We start from the raw sequence: 23126 nt of genomic DNA, 5'->3' as shown, positions 1-23126 counted from the left end.
TCCCAAATGCATATGAACATACTTTGATTTAAACAAATATTTAAAAGCTAATTCTCATACTAAATCGGTGGAAAAAGTGTCAAAAAACCGCAAATCCTCTTAATCCTGGGAGGCAGTGGCATAGCGGTATTGTCACTGGACTAGTATTCCAGAGACCCAGGGTAATGCTCTGAGGACCTGGGTTCGAATCCCACCATGACAGATGGTGAAATTTGAATTTAATAAAAATCTGAAATTAAAAGTCCAATGATGACCATTAAACCATTACCGATTGTTGTAAAAACCCATCTGGCTCCTTTAGGGAAGGAAATCTGCCATCGTTACCTGGCCTGGCCTACATGTGACTTCAGGCCCACAGCAATGTGGTTGACTCTTTAAAAATGCCCTCTGAATGAGGGCAATTAGGGATGGGCAATAAATGCTATGCCCACCTCCCATGAATGAATAAAAAAAAATTCTTCTGATAAGCCTAAATTGTGCCCTTATTATTTTCTTGTCAAAGAGTGGAAACAATCTATCACTATGTGGATTATAATGAAGACCTACATAACAAAGTGGAAAAAATTCTAACTTTTTAAGTCAGTTTTTCAAAGGCAGGAGAGTTAGGCCATATACACAGTGAAATTGTTCCATTGCTAAAGTGACCTGTCTCCCTCTAAGGTCACAAAACCATATTGCTGTTAAGTAAACATCAGATAAATTCAATCATTTTCCCCGGCTTTGACTATTTTTCCCCCAAGTGGGATCAAATAAGAGGCGAATAAGAGGATCAAATAAGAGACAATTTCCTAAAATGGATTTGTAATTCTTGCTGAAATTCTAGTAAACCCCGGTGAGCATACCCCCAAACACTATCCCATTATTGAGAATCCAGTGCCCAGCTCCTGAACAAGTAGTCAGTCTCCATGATCTGAGCCTGGCTGATTGACCAGCAGAGATATCCAGGTGTAATCTCTCACTCAAGCTTTTGGTTCATGACAGATGAGCAGGCCTCGCTAAGGAAGCCTACTTGCATTTTTAATTCAATTTAAGAAGAAAGGTTCATGATTTTCTTAATCCATAAATTTTGTATTTCTTATTTGTGCATGATGCAAATATTATTTCTAGCTGTTACATTTAGCAGAGTAGGAAAGAAAAATAGCAATCAAAATCATCGTGAAGAAATTGTCTGAGCAATGTGACTGATAAATTTTCTGGTACTTACTGGTTTGGGAATGTTAGCTTTGGGGAATTGAGAGGGATATGATTGTTTAATATTCTGCTGCAAGTTGGTAGTTTCTTTATCAACTTAAATTTATTCTAATCTAGGAACTCGAATATTTGATTGGTAACATAACAGGTAAGTGGTATTTGATTTTTTTTGCTCTATAGGCATGTGTCATCTCAAGGGGCCATAGACAGTTAGGATCATTTTTTTTCTGTACTGGAGTGCTGTTTTTAGCTGCAGTAGAGAGCTTCAGTTGGAATTTGGTGACTGAGGGAGTTCAGTGAGAAAGCAGGAGGTGCTCCTTTCTTTTTCTACCTTTCCTCAGAAAGAAGAGCCGCAGCGTTGGTAAGTAGGAACTGGTGAGTAAATTAGAAAAGAGTAATATTTTTAAAGTTCCTATGCTTGGATTTAACTGTGAAGCGCCAGGAATAAAAGAAATTTAGGGCCAATATAATAAAGTAATATAAATAATCCAAAGTAGGATAAAGTTAAGGTAAGGGAAGTAGAGTTAAGACAACTCCAGCTCCTAGGCAGCTCCAACTCCAACGCCAACTCCGGCATGATGCCACCACCAAACACATCTTCCCTTCACCCGCCCCCCGTCGGCATTCCGTAGGGACTGTTCTCTCCGGGACACCCTGGTCCACTCCTCCATCACCCCCTACACCTTCTCATGCAATTGCAGAAGGTGCAACACCTGCCCCTTTACTTCCCCCCTCCTCACCGCCCAAAGGCCCAAACACTCCTTTCAAGCGAAGCAGCGCTTCACTTGCACTTCCCTCAATTTGTTCTACTACATTTACTGCTCCCAATGCGGTCCCCTCTACTTTGGAGAGACCAAACGCAGACTGGGTGACCGCTTTGTGGAACACCTTCAGTCTGTCCTCAAGCATGACCCAGATCTTCCTGTCGCTTGCCATTTCAACGCACCACCCTGCTCTCATGCTCACATGTCCGTCCTTGGCCTGCTGCAATGTCCCAGTGAAGCTCAACGCAAAATAGGACAGCACCTCATCTTCCGACTAAGCACTTTACAGCCTTCCGGACTTAACATTGAGTTCAACAACTTCAGATCATGAACTTTCTCTTCCATCCTCACTACTTTTTGATCCCCTTTTCTCAAATATTTATTTTTTATTTTTATATATAATTTTTTTCCCCACCTATTTCTATTATTATTATTTTTAAAATTTATTTCCATTCATTGGTTTATCCCCACCTTTTAGCCTATTTTGATCTTTTCTCCCACACTATCCCCACTAGGGCCATCTGTCACTTGCTCATCCTGCTTTCTACTCTTAATGTTACCATTAGCACCTCCTTTAGCCAGTATCACCACCATCAACACCCCTTTAACATTTTGTTTATGACATCTTTTGCAATCTCTCCTTTGCCTCCGCCTATCACTGGCCTTCTATCCAGCTCTACCTGTCCCACCCCCATTAAACAGTATATATTTCACCACATTTCTACTTCTCTTTAGTTCTGAAGAAGAGTCATATGGACTTGAAACGTTAACTCTGTCTTTCTCTCCACAGGTACTGTCAGACCTGCTGAGTTTTTCCAGCAATTTTTGTTTTTGTTAGAGTTAAGACATAGCAGGGCAGCTCAGTCACGTGGAATGCATGTCTTGTAATGTGTGTGAAGTCATGGGCGCTATCGGTGTCCTAGCTGACCACATGTGCAAGAAGTGTTGTCAGCTGCAGAAGCTTGAGCTCCGGGTTTCAGAACTGGAGCGGTGACTGGAGTCACTGTGGTGCATCCGCGAGGCTGAGAGCTATGTGGATAACACGTTCAGAGAGGTGCTCACACCGCAGCTTAAGGGCCTGGAGACAGAGAGGGAATGGGTGACCACCAGACAGTCCAAGAGAACTAGGCAGGTAATGCAGGAGTCCCCTGGGGTCCCACTCACAAATTGGTTTTCCATTTTGGAAGCTGGTGAGGGCACTGGTTCCTCAGAGGAGTGCAGTCAGAGCCAGGTTTGTGGCACCACGAGCGACTCGGCTGTACAGGAGGGGAGGAATAAGAAAGGAAGAGCTACAGTGATAAGGGATTCATTGGACAGGGGTACAGACAGGCGTTCCCATGGCCGTAGACATAACTCCAGGATGATATGTGGCCTCCCTGGTACCAGGGTCAAGGATGTCACAGAGTGGCTGCAGGACATTCTTCTGGGGGAGGGTGATCAGCCTGAGGTCGTGGTCTACATTGGTGCCAATGACTTGGGCAGGAAGGGGAATGTGGTCCTGCAATCAGAATTTAGAGAGCTAGGTAGAAAATTAGCAAGCATCTCTGGATTGCTCCCAGTGCCACATGCCAGTGAGTACAGAAATAGGTTGGATAAGGCAGATGAATGCGTGGCTGGAAAAATGGTGCAGGATGGAGGGCTTTAGATCCCTGGGACCTGGAACTGGCTCTGGGAGAGATGGTACCTGTACAAGCCAGACGGGTTGTACCTGAACAGAGATGGGGCTGAGTTCTGTGCGGGGCGTTTTGCTAATGCTGTTGGGAGGGCTTTAAACTAACTCAGCAGGGTGTGGAAACCAAGAAAAAATATCAGAGAGGAATACCAGGGTGCACAAAATACTTGGAGGGACTGATGGCACTAGTATAGAGAATAGGTAAAGTCAGGGTAAGGCAGAAAGTAACAAAATCTAAATCAGGGTTACCATGCATGTATGTGAATGCACTGAGTAAAGTAAATAAGATTGGGGAGTTACAGGTACAGATTGCCATGTGGAAATATGATGTTGTGGCAATAACAGGGACCTGGCTCAAGGAAGGGCATAACTTGGTGTTAAATATTCCCACGTACAAGGTGTTGAGAAGAGATAAAAGGAAAGGAGGAGGAGTGGTGGTACTGGTTAATGAGAGCATTGCAGTGCTGGAGAAAGAGGATGTCCCAGAGAGTTCAAGGCAGAATCAATTTGGCCAGAGTTAAGGAGCAAAAAAGGTGCAATTACATTGCTCGGTGTATCTATAGACCACCAAATAGTGAGGAGGATGTAGAAGAACAAATTTGCAAGGAAATTACAGAGAGATGCAAGCATTGTAGAGTAGTTATAAAAAGGGACTTTAATTACCCGAATGTGGACTAGGACAGTGGTAGTGTAAAGGGCAGAGAGGGGCAAAAGTTCCTAGATTGTGTTAAGCAGAATTTTCTACAGCACTATGTGTCCAATCCAACAAGAAAAGACGCACTGTTTGACCTGGTTCTTGGAAATGAGGCAGGCCAAGTAGATCAAGTGTCAGTGGAGAAATATTTAGGAGACAGTGATCATTGTATTGTATGTTTTAGGAAGATGATAGAAAAGGATGATAGGCAATCCAGAGTAAAAATAATTAACTGGACAAGAGCCGACTTTAATGGGGCAAGAACGGAGCTGGGCCAGATAGACTGGAACAAAAGTTTGGCAGGAAAAACCATTGCTGAAGGTAGTTGGCTGCCTTCAAAAAAGAATTGGTCCGGGCACAGTCAAGGTATATTCCATTAAAAGGGGAAGGTAGGACAAATAAATCCAGAGCTCCCTGGATGAAAAAGCAGATTGAAATTAAGATTAAGACAACAAAGTACGCTTATGACAGGTGTCAGGTAGAAAATACAATTGAGAAGCAAGAGGAATACAGAAGGTTCAGAGAGGAGATGAAAAAGCATATTAAAGAAGCGAAGAGGGATTATGAGAAAAGACAGGCAGCCAATATAAAGGGGAATCCCAAAGTCTTCTAAAGGCATATAAATAGTAAAAAGGTGGTAAAAGGAGGAGGAGGGCCGATTAAGGACCTAAAAGGGAATTTACACATAGACGAAGGGGCGGTGTTAAATACTTTGCATCCGTCTTTACCAAGGAGGTAAATGCTACCCGGGCTATGGTGACAGACGAGGAAACTCTTGTCACTAGAAGGGTTCAAAATTGATAAGGAGGAAGTGTTGAATAGACTGTCAGCACTCAAAGCTGACAAGGCACCGGTACCGGATGAGATGCATCCAAGGGTATTGAAGGAAGTGAGAGTAAAAATTGCAGGGGCACTGGCCATAATCTTTCAGTCTTCCCTAGACTCAGGGGTGGTGCCAGAGGACTGGAGAATTGCAGACATTATGCCCTTGTTCAAAAGAGGTTGTAAGGATTAGCCCAGCATTTACAGACCTGTCAGTTTAACTTCAGTGGTGGGCAAGATTCTTGAAACTATTATTCGGGATAGAATTAGTAGTCACATGAAAAAATATTGGTTGATAAGGAAGAGCCAGCATGGATTTCTAGAGGGGAAATCGTGATTAACTAACTTGCTAGAGTTTTTTTGAAGAGGCAACAGAAAAGGTCGATGAGGGTAATGTTGATGTGGTGTACACAGACTTTGAAAAGGCATTTGATAAAGTGCCACATAACTGACTTGTGAGAAAAGTTATTGCTCATGGAACAAAACGGACAGTAGCAACGTGGATACAAAATTGGCTGAAAAATGAGAGAGTAATGGTCAATGGATATTTTTCGGGCTGGAGGAAGGTTTGTAGTGGAGTTCCTCAGGGGTCGGTATTGGGACCCTTGCTTTTCCTGATATATATTAATGATCTAGATCTTTGTGTGCAGGGGACAATTTCAAAGTTTGCAGATGGTGCGAAGCTTGGGAGTGTTGTGAACTGTAAGGAGGCGATGTGGAACTTCAAGAGGACATAGGTAATGCATTTTGGTAGGAAGAACATGGACAATATAAACTAAGGGGTGAAATTTTGAAGGGGTGCAGGAGCAGAAAGACTTGGGTGTATATGTGCATAGATTATTGAAGGTGGCAGGACAGGTGGAGAGAGCAGTTATTGAAGCATATAGTATCCTGAGCTTTATTAATAGGGGCATAGAGTACAAGAGCATGGAGGTTATGCTGAATTTATATAAGGCACTCGTTAGATCTCAGCTGGAATATTGTGTATAGTTCTGGGTACCATATTATAGGAAGGATGTGAACACATTGGAGAGAGTGCAGAAGAGGCTTATAAGAATGGTTCCAGAGATGAGAAACTTCAGCTATGAGGATAGATTGGAGAGGTTGGAATTGTTCTCCTTGAACAGAATAAGGCTGAGAGAAGATTTGATAGAGATGTTCAAAATCATGAGGCGGGTGGGCAGAGTAGATAGGGAGAAGCTGTTCCCACTCGTAAAAGGATCAAGAACGAGAAGGCACAGATTTAAAGTGATTTGCAAAAGAAGCAAGTGTGACATGAGAAAAAACTTTTTCATGCAACGAGTGGTTTGGGTCTGGAATGCACTGCCTGGAAGTGTGGTGGAGGCAGGTTCAATTGAGGCATTCAAGAGGACATTAGATGATTATTTGAATAGAAACAATGTGCAAGGATACAGGGAAAAGACATGGCAATGGCACTAGGTCATAATGCTCATTTGGAGAGCTGCTGCAGACATGATGGGTCAAATGGCCTCCTTCAATGCCATTAAGATTCTGTGAAACATTCACATTCTAGATATTAAAAGTTAGCTAATTTTACTGCTTCTCAACAAGGCCCTAGTTTAATGCACAAGTAGCTGCAGCTGTGGGTGTCTATTACTTTTCCCTATCCCTGCATATCCTACAAGTGATCACAGAAGGGTCATTCGGACTCGAAACGTTAACTGTGCTCCTCTCCGCAGATGCTGCCAGACCTGCTGAGTTTTTCCAGGTATTTTTGTTTTTGTTTTGGATTTCCAGCATCTGCAGTTTTTTGCTTTTATCTAAGTGATCACAATACTTGGCCCAGTAGACCTTGGAGGGCAGCATGACCCAGGAGTTCAGGGAAAGCTGTACAAGAGAGTAACTTTCTTTAAAAAATTATATAAAAGACAGCTCATTCTACTTTCAATTCTTATCTACAATTTTAAGTATTTCTAGGTTGTGGTAAAATTTATTCTACTTATGTGATCTAGGACATCTTATCTTGCCCATATTTACAGTGCATTAACAGAAAATCCATCCAGTCATGAACGTTCTACATGATGTGTAATGCTACAATCGGTATTTTGTTCGCATCCACAGTTACTTTTTTTGTTTGTTAATGCTCTTAGGCTTCATAAAGGTTTCCGCCCTGCCACAGCACTTAAACAGCTCTTATCAAAATCACAAATTACATTCTGTTTGAATTATCCCTCCTTACCTTTCCTAATCTGTCTGCATCCTCCCCCAATGCCTCTCCTCTGCAATCCAGCTGAGTTGGTCTGCCCTTATCTGGTTACATTCCTATCTAACTACAGCCAGAAAAGCATCTGCATTTGCTGCTCTCCCTGTTATCTCTGAAGTCAGCTGTGGCTCAATTGGTAATATTTGTGCTTCTAAGTCAGAAGGTTCGGGGTTTAAGTACTACTCTAGGACCTGACCACAAAAATTAGGGCCAACACTTCAGTGCAGTACTGAGGGAGTGTTGTACTGTCAGAGATGCTGTCTTTCAGATGAGACATTAAACTGAGGTTCTGTCTGCCCTCTCAGGTGGATGTAAAATATCCTTTGGCACTATTTCGATGAGGAGTTGGGGATTTATCCCTGGTGTCCTGGTCCATAATTTTCCCTCAATCAATGACACAAAAAACCATTACCTGCTCATTATCACATTACCATTTGTAGGAACTTTTTTGTGCAAATTAGCTGCCACATTCCCTGCATTAAACAGTGACCACACTTCAAAAATACTTAAATGGTGGCTGCAAAGCACTTTGAAATGCCCAGTGGTCGAGAAATGTGCTATATAAATGCAAGGCTTTCTTTCCACACCACCCGCCCCAACCAAAGGATTTAATCTTGGTGTCCTCGCATTTCTTATCTGCATGCTGTTCCTCGACAACATTATCCTAAAACTACGCCAGTTTCCATATGTATGCTGGTGACACCCAGCGCTAACTCACCACCATCTTTCTTGATCCCACCAGCTTTAAATTATCAGACTGCTTATCCAACACCTAGAATAGATGAGCAGAAACTTCCTCCAATTATCTATTGGGAAGACTGAAGCCATTGTCTTTCATTTCCATCACAAACTCCATTCTAGAGCTATGAACTCCATCCTGAAGCAGATTTTTCACAATCTTGGCATCCCATTTGACAATGAGCTAAGGTTCCAACCCTGCAGGCTCTCCATCAATAAGAACGCCTACTTCAATCTCAGTAACATTGCCTGACCCACCCCCAGCCGACCTCAATTCATCTGCTACTGAAACCCTCACTCATGCTTTTGTTTCTTATAGACCCGACATCTCCAATGCTCTCCTGGCTGGGCACCCACCTTCTACCCCATGTAAACATGAGCTCATAAAAAAACTCTGCTTCCAGCATCCTAATTCTTAGCAAGCTCCATTGATCCATCACCCCTGTGCTCATCCTTGCATGGTCTCACCCCTCCCTATCTTTGTAACTTTCAGTCCAACAACCCTCCAAGACCTCTGTCTTTCTTTAATTCCAGTCTCTTTCGCCTCCCCGATTATCGTTGCTCCACCATTGTCAGTCATGCCTTCGGCTGCCTAGGCTCTAAGCTCTGGGCTGCCCTCCCTTAACCTCGCTCATCTCTCTCTCTCCTCCTCCAAGATGCTCCTTAAAACTCACCTCTTTGACCAAGCTTTCAGTCAGCTGTCCTAAAATCTCGTGCGGCTTGTTGTCAATTTATGTTTGATTACACTCCCACGAAGTGCCTTGAAATGTTCCACTACATTAAAAGATCTACATAAATGCAAGTTATTATACTGTACAAGTTGAACATCACATGGGTATCATTTGTTTCATACAAAGAGCATGGTACATACACACAGTGTGACTGCTATATAACTGTTCCTGATCACTGCATATTGCATTACAATAAGTCATTTATGCTCTTAAATCTGCCTTAGGGCTCTGATTAATACACATTGGTTCCATATCTATTATCTATAATTTGCTGAAGCAATAAGTAATGACCTTGACTATAAAGAAGAATTCTTTTCATGAAAAAGTATTTGGCAAACCTAAGTCTGATAATGGAGGAATGCCAGAAAGGCCATGTGATTATCATGATCATGACATCTTGTAGAATCAATTGTCTTGTGTGTAAACAAAAGTCTACCAGACACACTTTTATGAATGCCAAATCTTTTTAATACTACCATGCAGATAATGGCTCCACATTTCAAATTAACGTGCACTAAGAGTAAATTGAAGCGCTTCAGGCATCCAATAAGTGCTTTGCTACTAGTAATCAACAGCTCTATTGGCGAGAATTGGCAAATCACCCAGAATAAAAAGAAACTGGTCCATATTTCATTCGATAAGGAACTCAAAACGAGGGCAATCAGAGCTATTCTGACCTTAGTATCACAAAATGATAAAGCAGTTCTGTCCATTGCACCTGTGTCAATTCCTTAGTAGAATTATCCAAATTGTTCCACTCAACTGCTCTTTTCACATAGCCCTGAAAATGTTGTCTTTTTAACTACTTATCCAATTCCATTTTGAAAGTTATTATTTAGTCAGCTTCTAGCATTCTTTCAAGCAGTACAAATTGTAATAACTCACTGCATTGAAAAAAAACTTTGCATCGTCTATGGGTCTTTTGCCAATTACCTCAAATCTCTGTCCCCTGGTTATCGACCCCTCTACTGCCAGAAATAATTTCTCCTTTTTATTCTGAAAATTATTCATGATTTTAGACAGATCAATCAAATCTACCCTTAATCTTTCCTAAGGAGAACACCCTCATTTCTCTGATCCCTCTATATAACTGAAGTTTTCATCCTTGGTACCATTCCAATAAATCTCCTCTGCACCCTTCTAAGACTTTGACATCATTCCTAAAAAATTGGGGCGCTCAGAATTGATCCAAATACTCCAGCTGAGGCCTAGCCTGTTTATGCAAGTTTCCTATAAATTTCATCAAATCCTTCTGCTTTTCTTGGCTTCAGTTCTTTTATAGCTCTAAATATTTCGCATTCTCGAAGATTAGGTCCTAAATCATTCTAGAAAATGTCTTCTTCATTCTCTGGTTCTAGTTCTGTTGGCTTACCTTCTTTGTCATGCAGGTCTTTGATGTACTCTTTCCATCTATTCTTCCTAAAGTTCCTCAGATGAAACTGTTAAGCAAAAGAAGCATAGAATACCAGCAAGAGATATACACCTGCTTTGTGGATCATGAAAAATCTTTTGATCAGGTGAACTGGCAAAATTTGTTGAAGGTGCCGGAGGCAATCAGACTTGACAGGAGTGATAAAAGAATGATTGCAGCTCTGTACGTGGGATAGACTGCTACATTGGTGAAACTGTACCTGGTGCAATCGGGTACGGGGTGAGACAAGGCTGTATACTACCACCATTGCTTTTTAACATCTATGCGAAAGCCATGATAAAAGGAGGACTAGATGAAATACAGAAAGGTCTTTGCTGAAGGTGGTAGCTGAAGGAAGATTAAAGGGCTGTAGACCAGGGAGAAAGAGAATGATGATGTTATACAACCTTCGATTGAAAATGGAAGGCTTCCAAGAGCGACTGAAGAAGAAAGTGCAAGACCACAAGGTGTGGAGAAATGAGCATAGGACCTGCCCTTAGATAGATCACTACAATTTCCATAGTTTCCTCGCTTTTGTACTCAACGCCCTGTAAAGCCAAGGATCCTGTATAACTTATTAATCAGACTTCTTTCTCAACTTGCCATCTTCAAAGACTTGTGTACTTTCACTCCCAGGTCCTGCTGCTTTCATGTCTCATTAATTATTAGTTTCATTGCCACAAAAGCCACTAATCTGTTTTTGTCTCCATTTACATTTACAAAAGAAAATACAATGAAAGGAGGAAAAATTAGAACACTTGACAAAATTTAAATACTTCTTCAAATTCTCAAAGTCAAAAATTTTGCAAACTAAGAGGAAGATCAAAAATAGTAATAAAATAAACACCAGGAGAAAGGAGAAGAAAAAAAGACTCAATCTCATTCTAACTCAGATTGCCTCTTTAATGCAATTTGTGCTATCGGCCCAAACCCCTTAGTAATGATAAAAACAAAAAGCTAAAAGCTACTGCGGATGCTGGAAATCCAAAACAAAAACAGAATTACCTGGAAAAACTCAGCAGGTCTGGCAGCATCGGTGGAGAAGAAAACAGTTGACGTTTCGAGTCCTCATGACCCTTTGGCAGAACTGAAGTATAGTTAGGAGAGAGGTGAAATATAAGCTGGTCTAAGGTGGGGGGCGGGGGGAGAGAGAAGTTGAGGGTGGGGTGGTTGTAGGAATAAGCAAGCAATGATAGGAGCAGATAATCAAAAGATGTCACAGACAAAAGGATCAAAGAGGTGTTGAAGGTGGTGATATTATCTAAGAAAAGTTCTAATTAAGAATGGATGGCAGGATACTCAAGGTACAGCTCTAGTGGGGTTGGGGTGGAAAGGCTAACAAAGTAGTGGTTGTAGATTTAAAAATAATGGAAATAGGTGGGAAAAGAAGAATCTATATAAATTATTGAAAACAAAGGGAGGGGGAAGAAACGGGGTGGGGATGGGGGAAGGGGGAGTTTAAGATCTAAAGTTGTTGAATTCGATATTCAGCCCGGAAGGCTGTAAAGTGCCTAGTCGGAAGATGAGGTGCTGTTCCTCCAGTTTGCGTTGGGCTTCACTGGAACAATGCAGCAAGCCAAGGACAGACATGTGGGCAAGAGAACAGGGTGGAGTGTTAAAATGGCAAGCGACAACTTTAGATCTTAAACTCCCCCTTCCCCCATCCCCACCCCGTTTCTTTCCCCTCCCTTTTTTTTCAATAATTTATATAGATTCTTCTTTTCCCGCCTATTTCCATTATTTTTAAATCTACAACCACTACTTTGTTAGTCTTTCCACCCCACCCCCACTAGAGCTGTACCTTGAGTATCCTGCCATCCATTCTTAATTAGAACTTTTCTTAGATAATATCACCACCTTCAACACCTCTTTGATCCTTTTGTCTGTGACATCTTTTGATTATCTGCTCCTATCATTGCTTGCTTATTCCTACAACCACCCCACCCTCAACTTCTCTCTCCCCCCGCCCCCCACCTTAGACCAGCTTATATTTCACCTCTCTCCTAACTATACTTCAATTCTGCCAAAGGGTCATGAGGACTCGAAACGTCAACTGTTTTCTTCTCCACCGATGCTGCCAGACCTGCTGAGTTTTTCCAGGTAATTCTGTTTTTGTTTCCCCTTAGTAATGGGTTGAGTCGAGTCAAGCTTTGCTTGAAAGAACAAAAGAACCTGCAATAATGCTACAGAGACTTTGAAGAAAATGGAACAAACACGTTCAACATCCTACTTAGTCAGACAACTGTTCTTTTTAAAAGCAACATTTTTGATTTCCCAGTACTTTTACTTGGACTGCAACAATGGATCAATTAGCATTGCAACTTAATTGCCTCTCTATCTTTGCCTCCTATTCTCCCAAACAGCTCAACCAAAATCAGGAATTCAACGTGGTGAATAATTGTGAATAGAGACACCTACTGTACGACCATTACACAACCACTAGTCCAGCTCATCAAAGCTGTTCATGATTATATTTTTAAACTTTTTGAATATTCCTCCCTTTAAAGTTGCAATTTCTTTGAAGTGGATTGTATCCTGCACTCACTCTGTTGACCCTGTCTGAGGGAGGGGTAGATAATCAGATTCACCTTAAGGAATATTCTGAGTGCTATGTTTAGGAACATAGGAACAGGAGAAGGCCATTCACCCCGTCGAGCCTGCTCCGCCATTCAATACGATCACGGCTGATCAATGCCTTTTACCAACACTATCCCCAGAATCCTTTATGTTATTGTTAATCAGAAATCTATCAATCTCTACCTTAAACATACTCAATGACGGAGCTTCTACAGCCCTCTCGAGTAGAGAATTCCAAAGATTCACACCCTGAGTAAAGAAATTTCTCCTTGTGTCGATCCTAAGTGGCTTCCCCTTTATTTTGAAATTGAGTCCCCTGGTTCTAGACTCGCCAGCCAGGGGAAGCTTCTTACCTGCATCTACCCTATCTATTTCTTTAAGTATTTTGTACGTTTCAATGAGATCACCTCTCATTTTTCAAAATTCTAGAGAATACAGGCTCAAGTTTCCCCAATCTCTCTTCATAAGACAGTCCAGCCATCCCCGGAACAAGTGAACCTTTGTTGCTCTCCGTTTATGGCAATAGCATCCTTTCTGAGGTAAGGGGACCAAAACTGCACACACTACATCAGGTACGGTCTAACCAAGCTTATATACAATTGAAACAAGACTTCACTACTCCTGTACTCAAATCCTCTTGCGATAAAGGCTAACATTCCATGGGCCTTCCTAATTGCCTGCTGCACCTGCATGTTAACTTTTAATGACTTATGGATAAGGACGCCCTTTTCACAACTACACTTTCTAATCTCTTACCATTTAGGGAATACTCTGCATTTCTGTCCCTCCTGCCAAAGTGGATAACCTCACATTTTTCCACATCATATTCCATCTGCCATGTCACTTGCTCACTCACTAAGTCTGTCCAAATCCTCCCATAGCTGCTTTACATCTTCCTCACAACACACATTCCCACCTAGCTTTGTATCATCCGTGAACTTGGAAATATTACATTTGTTTCCCACATCCAAATCATTGATATATATTGTGAACAGCTGGGGCCCAAGTACTCATCCTTGTGGTACACCACTAGTCACAGCCTGCCAACATGAGAATGACCCGTTTATTCCTACTCTCTGTTTTTTGTCTGTTAGCCAATCCTTAGTCCATGCCAGTATATTGCCTCCTATCCCATGTGCTTTTATTTTGCTAATCAACCTCCTGTGGGGGACTTTATCAAAAGCCTTCTGAAAATCCAAGCATACTACGTCCATCGACTCTCCTTCATCAATTTTGTTAGTAACATCCTCAAAAAACTCCAACAAGTTCGTCAAACATGATTTCCCATTCGCAAATCCATGCTGACTATGCCCAATCTAAGTATTCATTTATCACATCCTTTAAAATAGATTCTATCATTTTCTCTATTACTGATGTAAGGCCAACAGGTCTGTAGTTCCCTTTTTCTCTCTCCCTCCCTTTTTAAATAGTGGAATGACATTTATAATCTTCCAATCTTGAGGAACCATTCAAGAATCTATAGAATTTTGGAAAATGATCACCAATGCATTCACTATCTCTATAGCAACCTCTTTCAACATTCTGCGATGCAGAATATCAGGTCCCAGGGACTTATCAACTTTCAGTCCCATTAATTTCTCCAAGTCAACCTTCTTCCTTATACTAAATTCCTTCAACGGCTCATTCTCCCTAGTCCCTTGGATCTCTAAATCTGGGAGATTTCCTATATTTTCCTCAGTGAAAACAGACACAAAGTAATCATTTAGCTTCTCTGCCATTTCTCTATTCCCCATTATGAATTCTCCTGACTCTGCCTGTAATGGACCCACATCTGTCTTAGCCAAACGCTTCCTTTTTACATACCCAGAGAAGCTTTTACAATCCGTTTTTATGTTTTTTGCTAGATTGCATTCATATTCTATTCTCCCTTTTTCTACCAGTTTCTTGATCTTCCTTTGCTGTATTCTAAAAACCTTCCAATCCTCAGGTTTACTACTACTTCTGGCTACTTTATAAGCCTTTTCTTTAAACCTTATACAATCCTTAACTTCCTTTGTCAGCCACAGTTGAATGACTTTTTTGCGGTTTTTACAACTTAAAGGAATGTATAGGTGCTGTAAGCTATGTAATAGTTCTTTGAAGACTATCCATTGCCTACATACAGTCATGCATTTTAATGTATTTTCCTAATCCTCTTCAGCCAATTTGTCCCTTATGCCTTCATAATTTCCTTTATTCAACTTTAACACCCTTGCTTCAGAGTGAACTACCTTACTTTCAAATAAAATTAAATTCTATCATATTAGAATCATAGTCATAGAGTCATAGAGGTCTACAGCACAGAAAAAGGCCCTTTGACCCATTGAGTCTGCGCGAGTCAAACAAGTACCTATTCTAATCCCATTTTCCAGCATTAGGCTCATAGCCTTATATGCCATGGCATCGCAAGTGCACATCCAAAAACTTCTTAAATGTTATGAGGGATTCTGCCTCTATCACCCTTTCAGGCAGTGAGTTCCAGATTCCCACCACCCTCTGGGTGAAAAAATTCTTCCTCACATCCCCTCTAAGTCTCCTGCTCTTTACCTTAAATCTATGCCCCCTGGTTATTGATCTCTCCACCAAGGGGAAAAGTTCTTTCCTGTCTACCCTATCTATGCCCCTCATAATTTTATACACCTCAATCATGTCCCCTCTCAATCTCCTCTGCTCCAAGGAAAATAACCCCAGTCTATCCAATCTCTCCTCATAACTAAAACTCTCCAGCCCAGGCAACATCCCGGTAAATCTCCTCTGCACTCTCTCTAGTGCAATCACATCCTTCCTATAATGCGGATTCCAGAACTGCACGCAATACTCTAGCTGTGGCCTAACCATCATTTTATAGAGTTCCAGCATAACCTCCCTGCTCTTATATTCTATGCCTCAGCTAATAAAGGCAAGTATCCCATATGCCTTCTTAACCACCTTATCTACCTGTCCCGCTACCTTAAGGGACCGGTGCACATGTACACCAAGGTCCCTCTGATCCTCGGTGCTTCCCAGGTTCCTACCATTCATCGTGTATTCCCGTGCCTTGTTCGTCCTGCCCAAGTGCATCACCTCACACTTATATGGATTAAATTCCATTTGCCACTGATCAGCCCATCTGACCATCTCGTCTATATCCTCCTGTAATCTAAGGCTATCCACCTCACTATTTACCACCCCACCAATTTTCGTGTCATCCGCGAACTTGCTAAGCAACCCTCCTACATTCAAGTCTAAATCGTTTATATATACCACAAACGGCAGGGACCCAACACCGATCCCTGTGGAATCCCACTGGTCACAGGCATCCAGTCACAAAAACACCCCTCGACCATCACCCTCTGCTTCCTGCCACTCAGCCAATTCTGGATCCAATTACCAAATTGCCTTGGATCCCATGGGCTCTTACCTTTATTATCAGTCTCCTTTATCAACCTTAACAAAAGCCTTGTTGAAGTCCAAGTAGACTACTTCAAATGCATTGCCCTCATCTACACACCTGGTCACCTGTTCGAAAAATTCAATCAAATTGGTCAGACATGACTTCCCCTTAACAAAATTGTGGTCACTCATCCTTGAAGATTATTTTACAACAATGAAAAAGGGCTTTTTCATTACATAATGTCTAAAAAAACCTGTCCTATAGTCGGCTCCTCAACATACTGCTCTAGGAAGCCATCCCTAACACACTCCAGAAACTCACCTTCCACAGCATTAGTGCACAATTGGTTTACCCAGTCTATATGCAGATTGAAGTCAACCATGATTATTGTATTGCCCATGCAAAATGCTTCTCTCATCTCCTGATTAAAACCGTGCCCCACATTACCACTACTGTTTTGTGGCCTATAAACAACTCCAACCAATGTCTGTTGCCCTTTGCTGTTCCTTAGCTCCACCCAAACAGATTCCAGACATTGTTCTTCCGATCTGAGGTCCTCCCTTACTAATGCACTGGTCCCATCCCTTATTATCAGCACAATTTCACCTCCTTTCCCTTCTTGTCTGTCCTTCCTAAACATCAAATATCCTTGAATATTCAATTCCCAGTCTTGGTCATCATGCAGCCATGTTTCCGTAATGGCAATTATACCATACCCATTTACCTCTATTTGTGCCTTTAGATCATCTACCTTATTGCAAATGCTGCATGCATTCAGGGAGAGTGCCCTTAACTTGTCTCTTTGACATCGTTCCGCATTCGAAACACACTAAATGCTCTGCTTTGTTTCTCCTGCCTTCTAGTATCACTACTACTTCCTGCTACCAACTTTACTTTCTTCTAATTTGGGCCACCCGAGGTTCCCACCCTCCAGACAAGCTAGTTTAAACCCACCCCAACAGCACTAGCAAATCTTCTTGCGAATTTATCAGTCCCAGTCCTGTTAAGATTGTAACCCATCCAGCTTGTATAGGTTCCACTTGCCCCAGAACCGGTCCCAATGCCTCAGAAATCTGACGCCCTCCCTGCTACACCAGTTTTCCAGCCATGTCTTTAATCGATCAATCCTCCTTTCCCTGTGCTCACAAGCATGTGGCACTGGGAATAACTCTGAGATCACTGTTCTTGAGGTCCTGCTTTTTAATTTCCTTCCTAACTCTATGAAATCTGCTTACAGGACTTCATCCCTCTTCCTACATATGTCGTTGGTGCCAACGTGAACAATGACTTCTGGCTGATCTCCCTCCCCCTGAAGGATGTCCTGCAGCCACTCTTGACATCCTTGACCCTGGCACCAGGGAGGCAACACACCATCCTGGAGTCACGTTTACGACTGCAAAATGCCTGCCTGATCCCCTGACTATGGAACCCCCTATCACTATTGCCCTTCCATTCTTCTTCCTCCCCCCACTGTATAGCTGAGCCACTCGTGGTGCCACAGGTTTGGCTCTGGCTGCACTCCCCTTAGGAACCATTGCCCTCATCACCATCAAAAGTGGAAAACCGATTAGCAAGCAGGATAGACTCAGGGAACTCCTGCACTTCCTGCCTGGCTCTCTTAGACTGCCTGGCGGTCACCCATTCCCTCTCTGGCTGTACGCTTCTGATCTGCGGCGTGACCACCTCCCTGAGCATATTATCCACATAGTCCTCTGCCTCAGGGATGCACAACAGTGACTCCAGCCACCACTCAAATTCCGAAACTTGGAGCTCAAGCTTGTGCAGCTGCTGACATTTCCCACAGATGTGTTTGTCAGGAACACATGATGCATCCACGGCTTCACACATACCATAGGATGTACACTCCACTTGGCCGAGCTGACCTGCCATCCCATAACTCTAAAAACTATTTATTTAGAGTAAGTAGAACAAGTAGAATAAATTACTAGTAACTTAACTACACTAATGCCAACTTTATCTTACTTTGGTTTACTTTATTACTTTATTTCACTTTGACTTGATTTAACTTTACTTCCCTATTGCTAGTGTTCCTTACTGAAATCCAAGTAGCTTTTTCTTTATAAGTGATATGTTTTTCTAGTTTTAAGCTATTTAAACACACTCCCTAACAGCAACTTCTCACCAACCAATGAACTTACAGTTTTCCTGTGATGTCAATCCTGGATTTTTTCAAACTCAGCCCGCTGCCCGAGTAGAGGTGTCCCTCGCAGGTCCTGCTGTCTCCGCTCCCGGAAGGTGAGTGAAGGCCCTGAGCCTCGCCCTCTATCTATCTGCTGCCTGAGTAGAGATGATCCTTGCATGTCTGGCTGTCTCCGTTCCTGGAAGGTGAGTCAAGTTAGCTCAAAGATGCTTGTAGCAACATGAGCCAGTTCCCTCCATTACAGTGTACCTTTGTCACTTTTGTCACCCACTTGAATCCAACCAAAATGTGCAGTTTGTTATCCGAATGAATAGGAGAAGCAGTGAGATTTCAATGTCTGTGACTGCAAGCATTCAAAATATATCACTGGGAAAATTCTGATCAATTAGAAAATCAATTAGAAGCTTTGCTTTCTGCATCACTGACATTCTAAAATTTTATTAGTTAAGTTTAGCCCAAAGATCTTTAATTGAAAATGGTATAAGAGACAGGGGTTCTCCAAATAACACCAGCATTATTAGTAAACTCATCAAGGATTGACTGCCAAGTTGCACTTCCTCAGTTATCAGCAGCTTCTAATTATCTTGCAAGGCAGACTAGTAATATGGTTACAGACCAACATGTTCTCTCTGTGATGAAGTGTCTACATTGGCAACAAGACACAAGCATTTGTTATTATAAAGCTGAGTTAGTAAACAAGCCTCTTATGTATTCGTCACTTAAAGGGTGTGAGAACATAAAATGCAATAGACGTGAACCTATCAATTCATACTTTCTATTTCTGATGGCTATGAAAATTATGGTTAACTGAATTGAACTGTCAGAAACAGACCATGCATTGCCACTGGCCATCTGATGAATCACATTATCAAGTATTTCCCATTCAGTCAGGATAAAGATCTAGAAATAATTGGGTAATATATAATACCTCCCTCTGCAGATCAGCTAGTAAAGTTGTTAAATACCTCAAATGAAAGAAGGGATAGTTGGAATATACATAGGGTTCAAGAAATTAAGTGTTCAAGCTATTAAGTGACAAAAGCTTTAGAGTCAGATTCCTCCAGTAACACTGTGGCTCACTGTGATACTCTGATAGATCAGAAACATTGGGCCGGAATTTGCTGGTGGGGAGCATATTGTGGGATGCCCTTGTTAGACATTTTCCCCCTCAGCTTTCAGCTCAAAATTGTGTTGCATTGCAAATTACTGGAAGTGTGAGCAGATAATTGAGGGTAACAGGGAATCCATCATCTTGGTACATGACGAGGCAAACAATCTATCTCCTTAAACAATAAGATTTAACAGAAGAACAAAAGAGAAGGAAATAGGGTGAATTAGGATCAAAATTGGGCACAGAAAGAGGAAGAGAGGCACAAATGATTGGACTGAGCGAGAGAAATGAAAAGTAAGAAAACATTTCTAAGATTCAAAACTTTACATTTTGAAAATCTTCAGTGACAATTTACTACCAAAGGAATGAGACTGCCTTTCTGGGCCAGATAGGTTAAGTGGTATTGAGGAATATTATTGTTGCCATTAGAAGGATCTGTATGGGGTTAAGTACCAGCACCGGCTTTCTCCTTCAAGTTAATTCTAAGTTACTATGCAAGTGCAGCAATTTCTTGAAACTCAAGGGGCTAATGGCAGACATGCACAGTTGGGCCAGCACTTCGCAACTCATAAGGTATCTCTTCTTCGTCGCAATCTGCTTTACTATTTACGTATTTATAATATCGTATGCATGAAACTTGCTGTTATCAACTGCCCTTAGCATGAAGGCAGCATTTGATGAACTGCAGCATGAAGAATCCCAAGCAAAACGAAAGTCAGTGGGAGTCAGGGAAAAAATTCTCCATTGGTTGGAGTCATACCTATCACAAAGGAAGATGGATGTGGTTGATGGAGATTAATCCTCTCAATCCCAGGACATCACTGCAGGAGTTATTCAGGGTAGTGTCTTAGGCTCAACCACCTTCAGCTACATCATCAACGAATTTCCACCAACATTAGGTCAGAAGTGGGGATGCTCATTGATGATTGCACTGTAACATTCATGACTCCTCAGATACTGAAGCAGTAGATGCCCACATGCAGCAAGACCTGGACAATATTCAGGCTCAAGCTAATAAGTGGTGTTATGATCCTAGGCCAGGTCCCTAAGTTGTTGGTAAGGTCTGGTTAGGAACCAATAATGTTTTGTCTAAAAGTAGACAAAGTTTCAGATTCAAGACACTTGCAAATAGAATAAAACCATGAGATTCTATGGGTTTAGAATAAACAAAAATGAACTTTACTATACGAGGTCAAAAATCTAACAAGGAATTCTCTGCAAGTCGCTCCAACTCAGATGGTAGCAATGACGGCCCACCTTGCAGGGTTACAATCTCATCTCTGAGGATTCCTGAGTACTCACTCAAACACAAACTCACAAGCACAACTTCAGCTCTCCGGCCATGCCAAGCAGAACACTACTACTCCAAAGGGATACCTTCACCCTAACAACTCGCAGCATGAAGTCACCAACCTTCTGCTGCCCTCTTCGATCGCCAGGGCTTCTCCTGAGCCCTCCTCACCTAAAGTCTGCTAATCCCAGGCATTTTCCTACTTTTTAAGTACTTTTTGACGCTCCCAGTCACATGACACAGCTTTTCACACTGTTTTCCCTTTCTGTGCAGGCGTGCTTGGCCCATCCTCAGCCCAAACAACTTACAACGCTGAATTGCACATACACAGACTGGGAGCAGGCTGCACATGTACAAAAACTCTGAGGTCTGTTGGGGTTTGGACTTCCCAATCTTCTGCCCTCTGACAAGGTAAATGTAGCTTTCACAACAGTGGCAAGTAACTTTTGTGTCACACATGTGCCAGGCAATGACCATCTCCAACAAGAAAGAATCTAAAAATCGCTCCTTGATGTTGAACAGTATTACCATCGCTGAATTCCCCCACCATCAAAATCCTGGAATTCACCATTGATCAAAAACCTGCCTGGACCAGCCATATGAGTACTGTGGTTGCAAAGTCAGAGGCTGGGAATTCTGTGCCAAGTAACTCACCTCCTGACTCCCAAAGCCTAGCCACCATCAAAAAGGCACAGGTCAGATGTGTGATGGAATACTCTTTGCTTGCTTGAATGAGTGCAGCTCCAACAACACTCATGAACATCCAGGACAAAGCAGCCTGCTTGTTCGGCACCCATCCAGCAACTTAAAAGTTCACTCCCTCTACTAGCAGTGCACGTGACAGCAGAGTGCACCATCTACAAGATGCACTGCAGCAACTCGCCAAGGCTCCTTCAATAGCACCTAACAAGAACCTAAGGTTATCTGGGGTAGATGGGAATGTGGAATTTAAAACACAAACAGATCAACTATGATCTTATTGGATGGCAGAGCAGGCTCGAGGGGCCGAATTGCTTACTTTGGCTCCTATTTCATATGTTCATAAGTAGCCCCAACCCCCTACCTCTACCACCTTAAAAAACAAGAGCAGCAGATGCATGGGAACATCACCACCTGAAAGTTCTGCTCCAAGTCACCAACATACTGATTTGAAACTTTATCACCATCCCTTCTTCATCACTGGGTCAAAATCCTAGAACTCCCTTCCTAACAGCACTGCGGGTGCACCTATTTTAGGTCTCCAGGTGGCCCAGGTGCGCGGTGGTCTTCCGTCTGAATGTTCCCCTGTTCGGACGGAATTCCACATTGGCCCCGAGCCCTCCCTCGGGTGCCGGTGCCCCGCAATATGAGCCGCCTCGGGGACATACCCTCCGTGTCATTTGGCGCGGCGCGGAGGAGCTTTCTGTACGGACTGCTGCTGCACACCTTTCATTTTCTCGCCCTCGCCCGCTGTCCGGACACGCCCTGACATGCCTTGTTGCCGTCGCAACCGGGTGTCCCTGGAGAGGGAGCATGCGGTGTCTGCCGGCACCCTCGAGGCCTTCCGTGCCCGATGGGCACCGCGGGAACTGGGGTGTTTTATTGACCCCTTTAATCACATTTTGGTTTAATGTTTGTAAGTTTCCTTTAAACTTTGTCCTTGGTTTAGCAGCTGACCTGACTTAGGGGCTGTGTTTATTTTATCCCTTATTTTGTCCATTTAGTTTAATTGTTGAACTCCAAAAGAGTTACAACACATGGACTGCTGGAGTTAAGAGGGCTCAGTGCTCACCACCACCTTCTCAAGGGTAATTAATGGTGGGAAATAAACGCTGGCCTTGCCAGACACATCCACCTCATGAATGAACAAAAGAAATCCTCGCAAATTGTGAGCCAGTGTGTTTGATCACTAGCCCATACTGAAATAGCTAACCTCAGCCAAGGAGGGCAGCATGATGCTTCAGTGAATGGTACCATACACTGGGATCAAACAGTCTACAGACATTATATAGGTTTGCCCATCTAAAATACCCAGAGGACAAAATGCTGAAGAGTGGTCTAAGAAACATTTGCAGCAGGAGTTATTTCAGAAGATACCAGGAGAAAGAGATGTGGAGAATTTTTTTCTCTTGAGGGTCATGCAGCTTTGGAACTCTGCCACAGCAGGTGGTGGAGGCGGGGTCATTGAATATTTTTAAGGAGGATGATTGATTCCCTTGCCTAACAAGAACCTAAGGTTATCTGGGGTAGATGGGAATGTGGAATTTAAAACACAAACAGATCAACTATGATCTTATTGAATGGCAGAGCAGGCTCGAGGGGCCGAATTGCTTACTTTGGCTCCTATTTCATATGTTCATAAGTAGCCCCAACCCCCTCTGCCTTTT

The 23126-nt window shown here is 42.5% G+C and overlaps 1 protein-coding gene across 5 annotated transcripts in view; it reads right to left on the bottom strand.

Annotated features, from left to right (window-relative positions):
- The window catches only part of atp10d (ATPase phospholipid transporting 10D), a 319766-nt gene that overhangs the window by 264051 nt on the left and 32589 nt on the right, over positions 1-23126 (bottom strand). The window contains exon 3 of one of the 5 annotated variants that reach the window (XM_078547252.1): positions 18357-18536. The exons of the other annotated variants lie outside the window; for them this stretch is intronic. The gene's annotated coding sequence lies outside the window, so the exon portion shown is untranslated. The remainder of the gene's footprint in view (positions 1-18356; positions 18537-23126) is intronic. 5 annotated transcript variants of the gene reach the window in all.

The sequence above is a fragment of the Cetorhinus maximus genome, chromosome 1 (assembly GCF_964194155.1).
Source record: "Cetorhinus maximus chromosome 1, sCetMax3.hap1.1, whole genome shotgun sequence".
Taxonomy (NCBI): Eukaryota; Metazoa; Chordata; class Chondrichthyes; order Lamniformes; family Cetorhinidae; genus Cetorhinus; species Cetorhinus maximus.
Note: the sequence above shows the minus strand (reverse complement) of the source record. Positions and strands in the feature narration are given on the sequence as shown.